General features: G+C 43.6%; 1 protein-coding gene across 9 annotated transcripts in view; it reads right to left on the reverse strand.

The window, feature by feature from the left end:
• Positions 1 to 10393, reverse strand: part of KLHL8 (kelch like family member 8) — a 96449-nt gene extending 86056 nt beyond the window's left edge. For 3 of the 9 annotated variants that reach the window (XM_014517144.2, XM_006018094.3, XM_014517143.2), the window contains exon 1: positions 10334 to 10393. The gene's annotated coding sequence lies outside the window, so the exon portion shown is untranslated. The other 6 variants (XM_006018097.3, XM_025197259.1, XM_014517142.2 and 3 more) reach the window with 5 other exon arrangements.
• Between the last annotated feature and the right edge of the window lie 626 nt (positions 10394 to 11019).

Here is an 11019-nt window from a genome sequence, read left to right on the forward strand (position 1 = left end):
AAAATAAATCAGACCCTAAAACAAAAAATTAAAAAGCTATGCGCAGAGAGCGGGTTAAAATGGACTAAGATTCTCCCACTGGCCCTTATGTCCATCAGAACCACCCCCCAGGAGAAAACTAAAGCTCAGCCCTTACGAGCTGCTGTTTGGACACCCTGTTCCCCAACATTTCCCCTTACTACCGGCTCACACTTCTTCTCTTTTAGGCGATGAAGGACTCACCTCTTATATTTTATCTCTACAGTCTCAGTTAAAATCTCTCCATAGGTATGCTGCTTTAAGCCAACCCCTCCCTGCCGATGTCCCAGCACATCGCATCCAGCCTGGAGACTGGGTATATATAAAAACTTGAAAACGGTCTCCCCTTAAACCTAAGTGGCAAGGACCGTATCAAGTCCTCCTCACCTCCCACACCGCCGTAAAGGTAGCAGAAAAGGACAACTGGATTCATTATACTCGTACAAAAAAAACCAGAAGTCTCACCAGAGCTCAGGATCGGCTCCAACGCGAGCTTCCCTGACCTGGAAAAGGGGAAGCCAGAAGAAGACAACTGCGGACTTCGTGGGAGCACCGCACGCTCACCTGACCGCAACAAGGGTGAGCCAGAAGCAGCCGAAAAAATAAAAACAAACACCTCCTGGACCTGCAGCCCGTTAGATAACATAAAACTCAAACTAACCAAGGTCCACTAATGAACTGTCACCCTTTTGGGGTCCTGCCCAGCCCAGAGAGCACCGAACTCCAAGTACTGCATCCTCTAGACACTTTTGGATCAGCTAAAACAGAGCACTTTGAGACTGTAAGATGTCCCAGAAGACCAGTTATTGGAGCTGCAGGGTTGTGCATACTGTTTGTGCTGATTTTTGTTATAATATGGTTTCTATAACTATGTTATTTCTAATCTTTCTCTTTGCTGGACAAATAAGTCTCTCACAGGGATCGGCTATAGCTGCCAGTTGCTGCAGATGTGCTAATCCTGGTGCCCGAGTTTTTCCTGTCTGGATAAGTGATTCAATCAAACTCTCTGATATAGACAGGAAGGGCAACCTTGCCCGACGGTATCCTCCCTCACATTGCTGTAGTTCAACAAAAGTTCGGGTATTTACTTATAGAACAGAATATCGTGTAAAGCCTAGCCACCCAGTTTTCAGACAATTTGCAGAGTCTCCTCAGGCTAAAACTACTCTTAAACCTACTGTTGCCCATATCTCTGATAATAATATATACCTCCAATACGTTGAGAGAGCCGCTAAAGCAGAAAACCAAAGTGATTGTTGGGTGTGCAGTCATTTTCCTCTCCACACCCAAGGAGGCATTCCCACGACTCCCATCCCCTTGGGCCCCATCGAGTCACTTTTAAACCCCTCTAATAACCAAGCTTGGGACCAAAGTCAGCAGAAATTCCTTTTGGTAAAGCCTGCTGTTGGAGATTGGTGTTTCTATATAAACTGCTCAGTATCAAACTGCATTAATTTAGGCACAAGCATATGTCACCACTATTTTACTAGTTCAAGTGGAGGAGACTGGCGTAATAATAACACAGCAACTCCTACCTATTGCAGCTCTTACAATGATTTCTACAGCAGCAAAAATTTAACCAAAAACACTAATCCTATCTACACCCCCATCTCCTCTTTAAATAATACCTTGTGGTATTGTTTATACACCGACACCTCCCGGGGACAATGCTTCTTTAATGAAACTGCAAATCCTTCCTTTAAATCAAAGGGTAAACGCGGGGTGCTAGGATTAGGAAACGGGGGCCGAATACCTCCTAAATATTCAAACCTCGCTGCTTTAAAAGGACAATACTGGGTCTGTGGCTCCCACGCCTACCATAAAATCCCTGCCAAAGGAAAAGGTATCTACTCTCCCGCCATGCTAAAACCCTCTACGTCCTTCGCCACGCACCTTCCACGGGGCAGGTGGCGAAACAAGAGGGATTTACAAAAAAGCCGTGATATAATAAACAAATATCAAAAAACTCCGCTTACCACAGGAGTATTAGTCGGGTGTTCTTTAGCAGGTATACTCCCAGGAATAGGCACTGCTTGTCTTAAAAGATTTACACTACGTTTGCAAGCTGTGATAAAAATCATGGCTCATAAATTCAGTGAAGGTCACAAGGAACTCTCGAAGGCCGTTGCTGCCTTGGCTGACACCCAAGAAGAACTCCAACAAATGGTAATTCAAAACCGTATAGCCCTGGATTTTCTCCTTGCTGCTCAAGGAGGAGCTTGTGCGGTTATTGAACCAGAATGTTGTGTTTGGGTTAACAGTTCTTTTACAATAGTACAAACCCACCTCAATGATGCAGCTGTCCATATCCAAAAAGCCGAAGATATAGCTAAAATCCCCAAAGACACATCTCTTAGTTGGCTCACTAATTGGTTGCCTTCCCTTACAGGATGGCTTAGACCTTTTGTATTAAGCTTAATCGGAATTGTTATAACTATAATCTGCCTGTTGTGCTGTTTTCAGTGTCTGTGCTCTCTAGGACAACAGTTTATGCAAAGGCAAATAAAAAATATATGGTCAGTTTATACAAATATCCAGCATCAATCATCAAAACCTAACCCCACAAGAAGTTAAATACCTAAAAGTGTGTTCCAAAATTTCTCCTGAAAAATTGAAACAAAGAGAGGATTTGTAGTGCGCAGGTTTTTGTTATTACCCTAAAATAAAACTTTTCTGATAAGCATACTGTTAGGTTTACAATAATTTAGATTATTAGGAAATATTAGCTTTACAGCTGAATACAAGGCATGACCTGTGGCCTAGCAATGCAGCTGACCACAAGGCAGATTGATAGCTAAGCCTTTGCTTGTGTCAAGTAATCATTTTAACTGTATTAAGCATTTTCTGAGTTAAAAGCAGCAAGTATCTCTGTGTCTGTGTGCTAAAAAATCAGCTACAGCAAGAAGTAAGATAAGACAGGGAAACCATTGTTCTGGGTGCACTGGTTGTGTCCTTGAGAAATATCTACTACTGTGTAAGGTTTTGCTAACATATTATAATGTTACTGTTACTTAACTTTTAGCTTTTTAAAAAGTGCTAGTTCAGCTTAATAGAAATATGCTGTTACAAAGATTTGAAAAGCACCGCCCAAGTATTGCTTTTTTTTGTTAACCATGAAGTCTTGCCTTGTTGTAATAAGTATAAAAGATCACCTCACCCTTAGGGGGGGGGCCATTTTGCCTTTTGCTGGCTTTATGGTCTTTGCTCGAGCAAATAAACAGCTGTCTTTCTTTACCCGCGTTGTCTATCAATCAAATTACAGCTAGACAACGAACCTTAGGGAGGTTTCTCCCACCACATTAGTAATGCATTTTCAATGGATTAGTAACTTAACTTACACTAATACAGGGACAAAATAGCTGGAATATGGAATCCATTTCCTTCCATGAATGAAAGTGGTTTGAACTGCCGCTCTAGGAAGAGTGGAAGAAGATAAGAGCAAACTTTGTCTGCCTGAAAATTCAGCCTGTTACTTGTAATTACAGCAATTTTAGGTATTGAAACGTGTAACAAGAAAACTATTCTTTTGTGGGCTTACACACTGTATTTGAGTCATCTAGTCAGCATTTATTTCTTAACATAGTTTAGATACATCTGGATATCTAGACAGTTTATCATGGTATAAAAACAAATGCACTGCATTAACTCAGGACTTCAACTAAAACCAGGTTCAGCCCCCTCTACTAGCACAAACTGCCTTTGAAATCACTGATTTTACTTACTATCTTTCTTTCTTACTTTCTGCCAAGTCTTTATTACTACAGAGTAAAATCTCTGGTTTAGAGACTTAAATTATTCTTCCCTCCCTGAAACAATTCATGGCCTTCATTTTATGTTACTCAGTTGGTACTGGTACACATTTATTTAAGCAAGCAGCTAAACTTAAACATAAATTGACCATTTACAAAGCCACCTGATAACTATTATGTGGTCCCAAGGCCAACCAAACAGACTGGTGAATCAGTTAATGGCCCTTAAGATCAGGCAATTTTCCTACATCTTTAGTTTGAACAATTGGGAATAGTAGATCTGGAACTAGTAAATGATTGGAATTACAAAGCTAAAGGTTACTTCTGCATATTTCATTTACATAGAGTGATAACCTAATGAAAAGTAGCTAGGTCTACACAGAGAAAAACTACTAGTCGAGCCTACTTGGCCTGTCAAATGGTATATGCCACAGTTTAATCTGGACTGATGTTGGGAACCTCCAAACATCCTTTCTGGGGCTGCAACAATTCTTGACCAAAGATTCTCCTAATCAGCTACACAGCCTACAAAGAGGAATTTCTTTTTAGAAAATCCTGTAACAATTCTATCTGAAACAGCTGCACCTATTTGTACAAGCTGAAGGTTAGCTTGTCTACTAAAAATTAAACCAATAAACTAGGAAAGCCCATTGATGCCTATGTGCTACAGCACTACATTCTGCAGCGAATAAGGGTTTGCAGCTGTTTCATATAGATATCCAAATTGAGGTTCTTGAACTAAATAAAACTGAATACTCAAAACTGTCCCTCAAAATAAATAAATGTGTCATGGCATGTAACCTATTACTACATAACTGCCTCAAGCTGCTGGTAGAAAGCTGTAAATTTTGGAATCTGAATAAGAAGCATGCATAGTTCTAATATTTAGGAAGTAGTTGAGGCTTTTAGCAAATGAGGAATCATCATCTTATCTTTCTTCCACTGTGTTAATGAGGTAAAGGTTATGTAGCACATAGTTAGCAACACAGAGCTAGCAGATGGTACTTCTACAAATAGTCTTGCTTCTTCTGTTTATCTGAATTTAGTTATTTGAAATAAATGGTTAGCCAGCCATGATGCTGTCCTTTCTGAATCCTGAAAATAATCGTGATTCAACTTAAGAGAGAGAGAAAAAGAACAGGTCTCATTTTAACTACTGTGTGTTGGACAAGTTCTTCTTGTACTGTAAAGGACTAAATGCTTTTTATCAAAATACTGTTACAATTACATAATTATGAGTCCTGCTGAAGCTGGGAGAAAAGTTTATGAAGCATGTGCTATAAGTAGGTTACTCAATTAGTCATGTCAAAATGAAAAAAATCTGTTCATGTCTCTGAGACTATTTAAATGCTGGTGTTTGTTATAATTAGGTTGCATTTGTTCTGTAGGATAGCTTTGCTCTGAGAAAAGTCTAGGCCATGTCACTAAGCTGCTTTTAACTTTTTGGTTGAGCCACACTAAAAAATTACTTTAATCTGGGGTCTGCTACTCCCTATTTTTAATTCAGCAACAGGCAGAATGTAGAAGAAAGTGGCAATTTAAGAGACTAGCTGGTTCAGAGAGCCATGCGCTTTCATAGGTAGGTGGCAGATCTGATGAAGCAGATGCTGCCTGCAAAAGCACATATCTCTGTGAACCAGTTAGTCTCTAAGGTGCCATCCTGCTCTCGGTTTCTGCTTGACTTCAGATTAACAACTGCTAACCGTCTCTGTCACCAACAGTAAACCACAGTAACTTTTCTGGAAATAGCTAGAATAAGGTAGCTTTGTGCGTTTTTCCTGGACAATGAGTTAATTGAACATGAAACCCAAGCCACATGGCCTCTCTCTAAATATATTCTGATCTCCATTTATTTTTATTGGTACTACAGAATATATTAAATGTTTCCCAAAACTATATTCTGAACTTTTTACATTTTGAAGTGACTTGTGATGCAAAACAATTTACTGATACTCCATTAGGACACCAGAATCCTCTAGCTCACGGGTTGTCAACCAAGGGTACATGTACCCCTGGGGGTACTTGGAAAGGAACCAGGGGACACGGCAGCAATGCAGAGAAGCAGTTCTGCTGCTGATGCTTTACCTCCCCCTGCCCTCTTGTCAATCGGCAGGGGGACTCCCTGCTTCTCTACCGGCCGCTGAGGGTACGCCAACCAAAAAAGATTGAAAACCCCTGATCTAGCTGAAGCACAAAAATAAATTCAGAATAGAATTAAACTCAAGTCAGTAATGCAGATCACATTCATTAAACATACACGCCACAGATAGTGATCAAATAGACCATCACCAGATCATATACTGATGTGTAGGGACCTGACTAATTTACAACAGCTACCTCTGGATTTTGAAGTCCCAGAACAGCATCAGGCACCAGTTTTGCAGCAGAGCACAGGGGGGCCTCCCTCTGCCCCCCCGCCTCCCAGAAACTGACAGGACTGAGGAGGGGCAGGACTTCCAGGGCCCCTCAGTCAGAGATGCAGGGGGTCCTGCCATGCTCTCCTGTGAAAATCTCCATCCCCTCTGCCCTGTCCTGTGCTTCCAGATGCAGAGCTTCCTACCTCTGTTTGCAGCTCCCTTCCCCACAAACTTCCCAATTTTATTGCTTTTTCACAGGGACCAGGCTTTTTCAAGGAGGACCTACCAGATTTGCAGTTTTGGCAAAAATTGAGAAATCACAAATTTGGTAGGTTCCTACTCATGTGTCCTTGGCTCCCATATTTACCACTACTAGTACCTGGTAGGGTTACCAATTACAAATCAGGCTTTACTGAGCTATGGATTTTCACCACAACTACCAGCAGCCAAGGAGTTAATGATGTCACCACGGCTGCCAGGGCCACACTGCCAACAAATTTCGTGTTTTCGGTCACTGTTGGTGACCTGAATCTGCAGCATTCGTGCCCTGGCTGCTGTTTGTGCAGACACTGAAGCTCCAGCAGCAGCAGGGGTGTTGACTTCTTGGTTACCAGTGCTCACACAGTGGCAGAGAGCCACAGCTGTGGGTCATCCAGCCTGCACAAAGCCCCAGTCTGGATCCAGTGCACCAACTTATTACAGTTTGACACCCCTGTTGTAGAAATGTCAGATTCATTGTCTTAATCAGGGACCAAGGTTTTCTCCAATTTTAAAAAATCCCCACTTTGCAGAGTAAAAAAAGTAACCCAATGGTCCCAAAATCCACATTGTTCCGTGATCAAAATGAAATACCTCTCTCTCTCAAAACGTGGTTTTGGGGACCACTGGGTTACTTTTTTTAATCCGCAAAATTTGGGATATTTTTTAATCAGAGAAAATCAGGATCCCTGGATAATGGTCCAGTGAAATTGGCCTAGTTACATAGCAACAAAAATAACTGCAAAAGGCTATAAGTGGTCTTAAGGAATAAAGAAGCTATACTGCATCACATGAGAAACACCTACAATGCACAAGCACAAAGGGGTAGTTCAAGAATGATTTGACTGTAGTCTTATTGATCCTTTAATTTAGAGATTTCACACTGAATATTAGATTTTAAAATAACTCTGTGAAGACACTTTGCACTAACGATCCAAGTCATGTTTTTTTCAGTAAGTTCTATCTAAACTGCAAATCAACTCTCTTGTGTATTTTAAGTTAGAAGTAGAATAATGGCTACAGCTTTGCCACTGTATGACAAAGTATACATTTTCTCAAACAGGAGAAAATTTGAAACCATCCAAGGTGATGTACCTGGTCAATTTTCTGGCCCTCCCCTCTATTCAAAACAGCCTTCAGATAATACTTGTACCTAAAGCACAATAAGTTTAGTATTGCGCCAATTTGGAGATTAAAAATCTCATGCTAATGACAGTATTCAGATTCTGAATCATCAATTCCAGCTAACCCACTTAAGAAATGTAATTAAAGCTTATTAAATCTTCACATCCAAGCAACCTAACAAACTCATTATGGTCACAGCTAAAAAAAACAACCAAAAAAACCCCCACACCTGGCACAATTCCGTTAGCTGTAATATTCACAACAAATTTTGAAGAAACGAGTAGGTTAAATCCATAGAGATAAATGGAAAAGTTAACAAAATGCAAAATGGGTTTAACCAAAGGTAGATCAGACCAGACTAACTTTCTGATAAAGTAACTGACTTTTCAGCTAGGGACAAACATTACACATAAACTGGTTTAAGTGATCAGAAACTGGTTTAAATCTGTAACAGAACAGATGTACAGTGCACATAAACCAGTTTGAAAATGGCTGAAACTGGTTTGAGATAAACCTAGTTGAATGTAATATCAGACTTAACTGATTTGGGCCAAACCAGTTTATGCAATGTTGGTTCCAGATCCCTTCCTGGTTTAAATTAAACCCGAGTCTCCCAGCATCCCAGATGCTTTGTAGCTCTGGGCAGGGCTGTCTGTTCCACAGCGAAGCTGGCCTCACCCCTCTGCTCCCTGGCTAGGACTCTGCCAGAGACCTGCGGGCAAAGCAGGGTCTGCCTGGTTTCCCCCTGCCCTCCCCGCTCAAGCAGGGATCCCTCCCTCCTCTCTGCCACAGCATAGACCATAGCCAGCACATGGTATGCTAGCTAATGCTGAGTGGTGTCTGTGTAAGACAGACAAGACAGTGTCCACTTAGGACTTTTTGGAGCTAATCCACAGGTCAGCTAGTAATGCATCTTCCTTGGAATAAGTTGTTTAAGAGCCTGAATTAATGAGAGAAGCTTTTGTTTTGCTGATGGGCTGATAAATGCTGTGCAACTCCCTGCTGTGTAAGTAAATGTGGTATAACTCCCTGCTGGCTCCATTGCGCATCAAGGAACAGTGAGGGGGGGGGACAAAAGACCTCTCCCTAACCAGAGCATCCTGGGCACACTCCCCTCAGCTCAACACTACTGAAGGGAAGGGAGGGCTGCTCTAGCACCCCTCAGCTTCTAGCCTGAGCCACTGCAGGCATGTGCTGGCATTTCCTCAGTCCAGAGGGGATGTTTGTATGGTTACAAACTGGTTCAGCCTAACCAGGTTAAACTAACCTGCAAAGATTGAATCAATATAGGCTCAAGCTTCTTGAATGTCTGTCCCTAGCCTTCTAGACACAAAATGTAGTAAGGTATCTATCTAAAGTGCAAAAACAGTGGTTTTCATGCTACTTGGAAAGCAGTTAAACTGGAAAGGATATGGACTGAGAAGAGGACAATGCACTGTATTGGAAGGGAAAGCAATGGGCAGAACAGTCTACTAGTGAAGTTCCTCCTAAACTGGCTCTGGGACTGATCTTATTTTCATAAATGACATAAATATAGTGAAGTCTACTAGGGAAACAAAGTTAAAGGCTTCATCAATATAGAAGTATTGGAACATCCAGGGGGAAACTGGGGAATCTGGAGGAGTTTGATATCTAGTCCACACCACTAAATTTTGCCATTCCTAACTGGCATTTGCAGTGGCTTTTGGTGGCATCCAGTAAGTGGAGGGGGTGCTGTAGGAATGGGATTGGGGCAACAGAGCTGAGGGATTGACAGTCTGCAGCAGTGAGCAGGTTGCAAACACCTGGCCACCACTCTAAAAGGCTGCCAACCCCTGGTATGAAGTTAATCACTAAGTAGCCATCCTGTACAACAACTTCTGTTATAATCTGAGCTCCCGTTCATCAGTTGTGGAGGAGGTGAGAGAGGTGCAGGGGCTAGATGCTTTAGCTGATTATAAATTTGCTATAAACTACCACTAGGATGCTGCTTTTGGAAGCCAAAATGTGATCCTCAGATTATCAGATAATAGTTCCACTACATAGGGAAGTATTCATGCTATTATGCAAGGCACCAGTGAAGCCTCGTTCGGAATCACAAGTGCAATTCTGATCATCCATATTCAAGAAATAAAGGCTTAAACTGTAATATGCATTGAGAAGGGCTAGTACACCGATTCTCAACTGGGTAACACAAGATCTTTCTAATGGTGCCATGGTGCCCAGCCCCTGTGTGAGAAGGTAAATGCTTGCTCCTCCACCTGCCAGGTGCCCCACACCTACCCCAGCATCCCATGGATAAGCAGCACCCCCAGCTGCTCCTCTGGGGACTCCCACCCATATGCCAGCCTGCCCTTGCCTTCTGATTGGCCTGCCCTGCTGCGGGCAGGTGGGTGGAAGTGGGGCTATACTTTTCAGCCCAGCTCATTTCCTCGGTCCCCCCATCCTCCCAGAATCAGTGGGAGGGATTTCAGAAGCAGGTGTTTCTGATCATCAGTAGCATGCAGGTCCCTGAAGGAGCTTCCACCAACCTCTCTGCCTTCCCCAGCCACTGTCACCGCAGTCACTTCGGCAGGGACAGCTGCCTCTTGCAGGCAGCCACAGCCTGCCCCGCCAAACCGTGGCTGCCAGGGCTAAGCTACCCACAACCCCGCACCACAGCCTCCGAGGTCTGCTAAGACCCACCCTATTAACCAGTGCAATCCTCCTGGCGGTGCTCGAGGTGGGGAAAAGGCAGCGCTGCAAGAAATGAGTGAGCGCGCTGCAGCGCGGGTGGCGGGGACAGGCCTAAGGCAGCACACCCGGCTCAGCCCCCGTCTGCCCCGAGGTGCGGACGCCTGCACTGACCTCCTGCCGTTGCCAAGCCCGCAGCAGCGCGTGGCGCAGCCTCTTCCGGGCCGGGGCAGGGGGTGGGCCCAGCTACGCTGGGCTGCAGGCGTCAGCGTCAGCGTCACGGCCGCGCTGGGTGGGGCGGAGGCTCCCGGGCTCCTGCAGCGCCTGCCCAGAGCTGCACGGGCAGGTGCTGCCGGCTGCAAACAGGCGACTGGGGCTAGTCACTGCCTGCCTGTGTCCGTGCCCCTCAGCCCCGCTGCCTGCGGCAGGGCTGGGAGCTCAGGGCCCAGGCCAGGACGTTCTCAAGGTCACCTTCCAGATGACTCCTACATGCATTTGATCTTTTTCTTAGTAGTAGGCGTACCATAGTACTCCAAATACACGTTTTAACTTAAGTTGAAATGCCCTGTATCGCCTGCCTTGCTCGTTCATATTGGCTATATACATGGCATCATGAAGAGACTTAATAGGGGATAAGGTGCTGTACTGAAAATGGCACAGTTCTTTGAGTAGATGTGATATCTTAGCAAGCCCGAAAGCTTGCTAAGACCTTTTTCCAACTACTCAGTTGGTCTAATAAAAGATAACACATCTACCCAAAGAACCTTGCCTACCTACATCCTTAGACTAACACAGCTGCATCCAAAAAACCCAGCACGTAAAATGAGCACCTAATATAGTGGTTCCCAACCTTTTTTTGC

This window comes from Alligator sinensis, unplaced genomic scaffold (genome assembly GCF_000455745.1).
Source record: "Alligator sinensis unplaced genomic scaffold, ASM45574v1 scaffold125_1, whole genome shotgun sequence".
NCBI classification, from domain to species: Eukaryota; Metazoa; Chordata; order Crocodylia; family Alligatoridae; genus Alligator; species Alligator sinensis.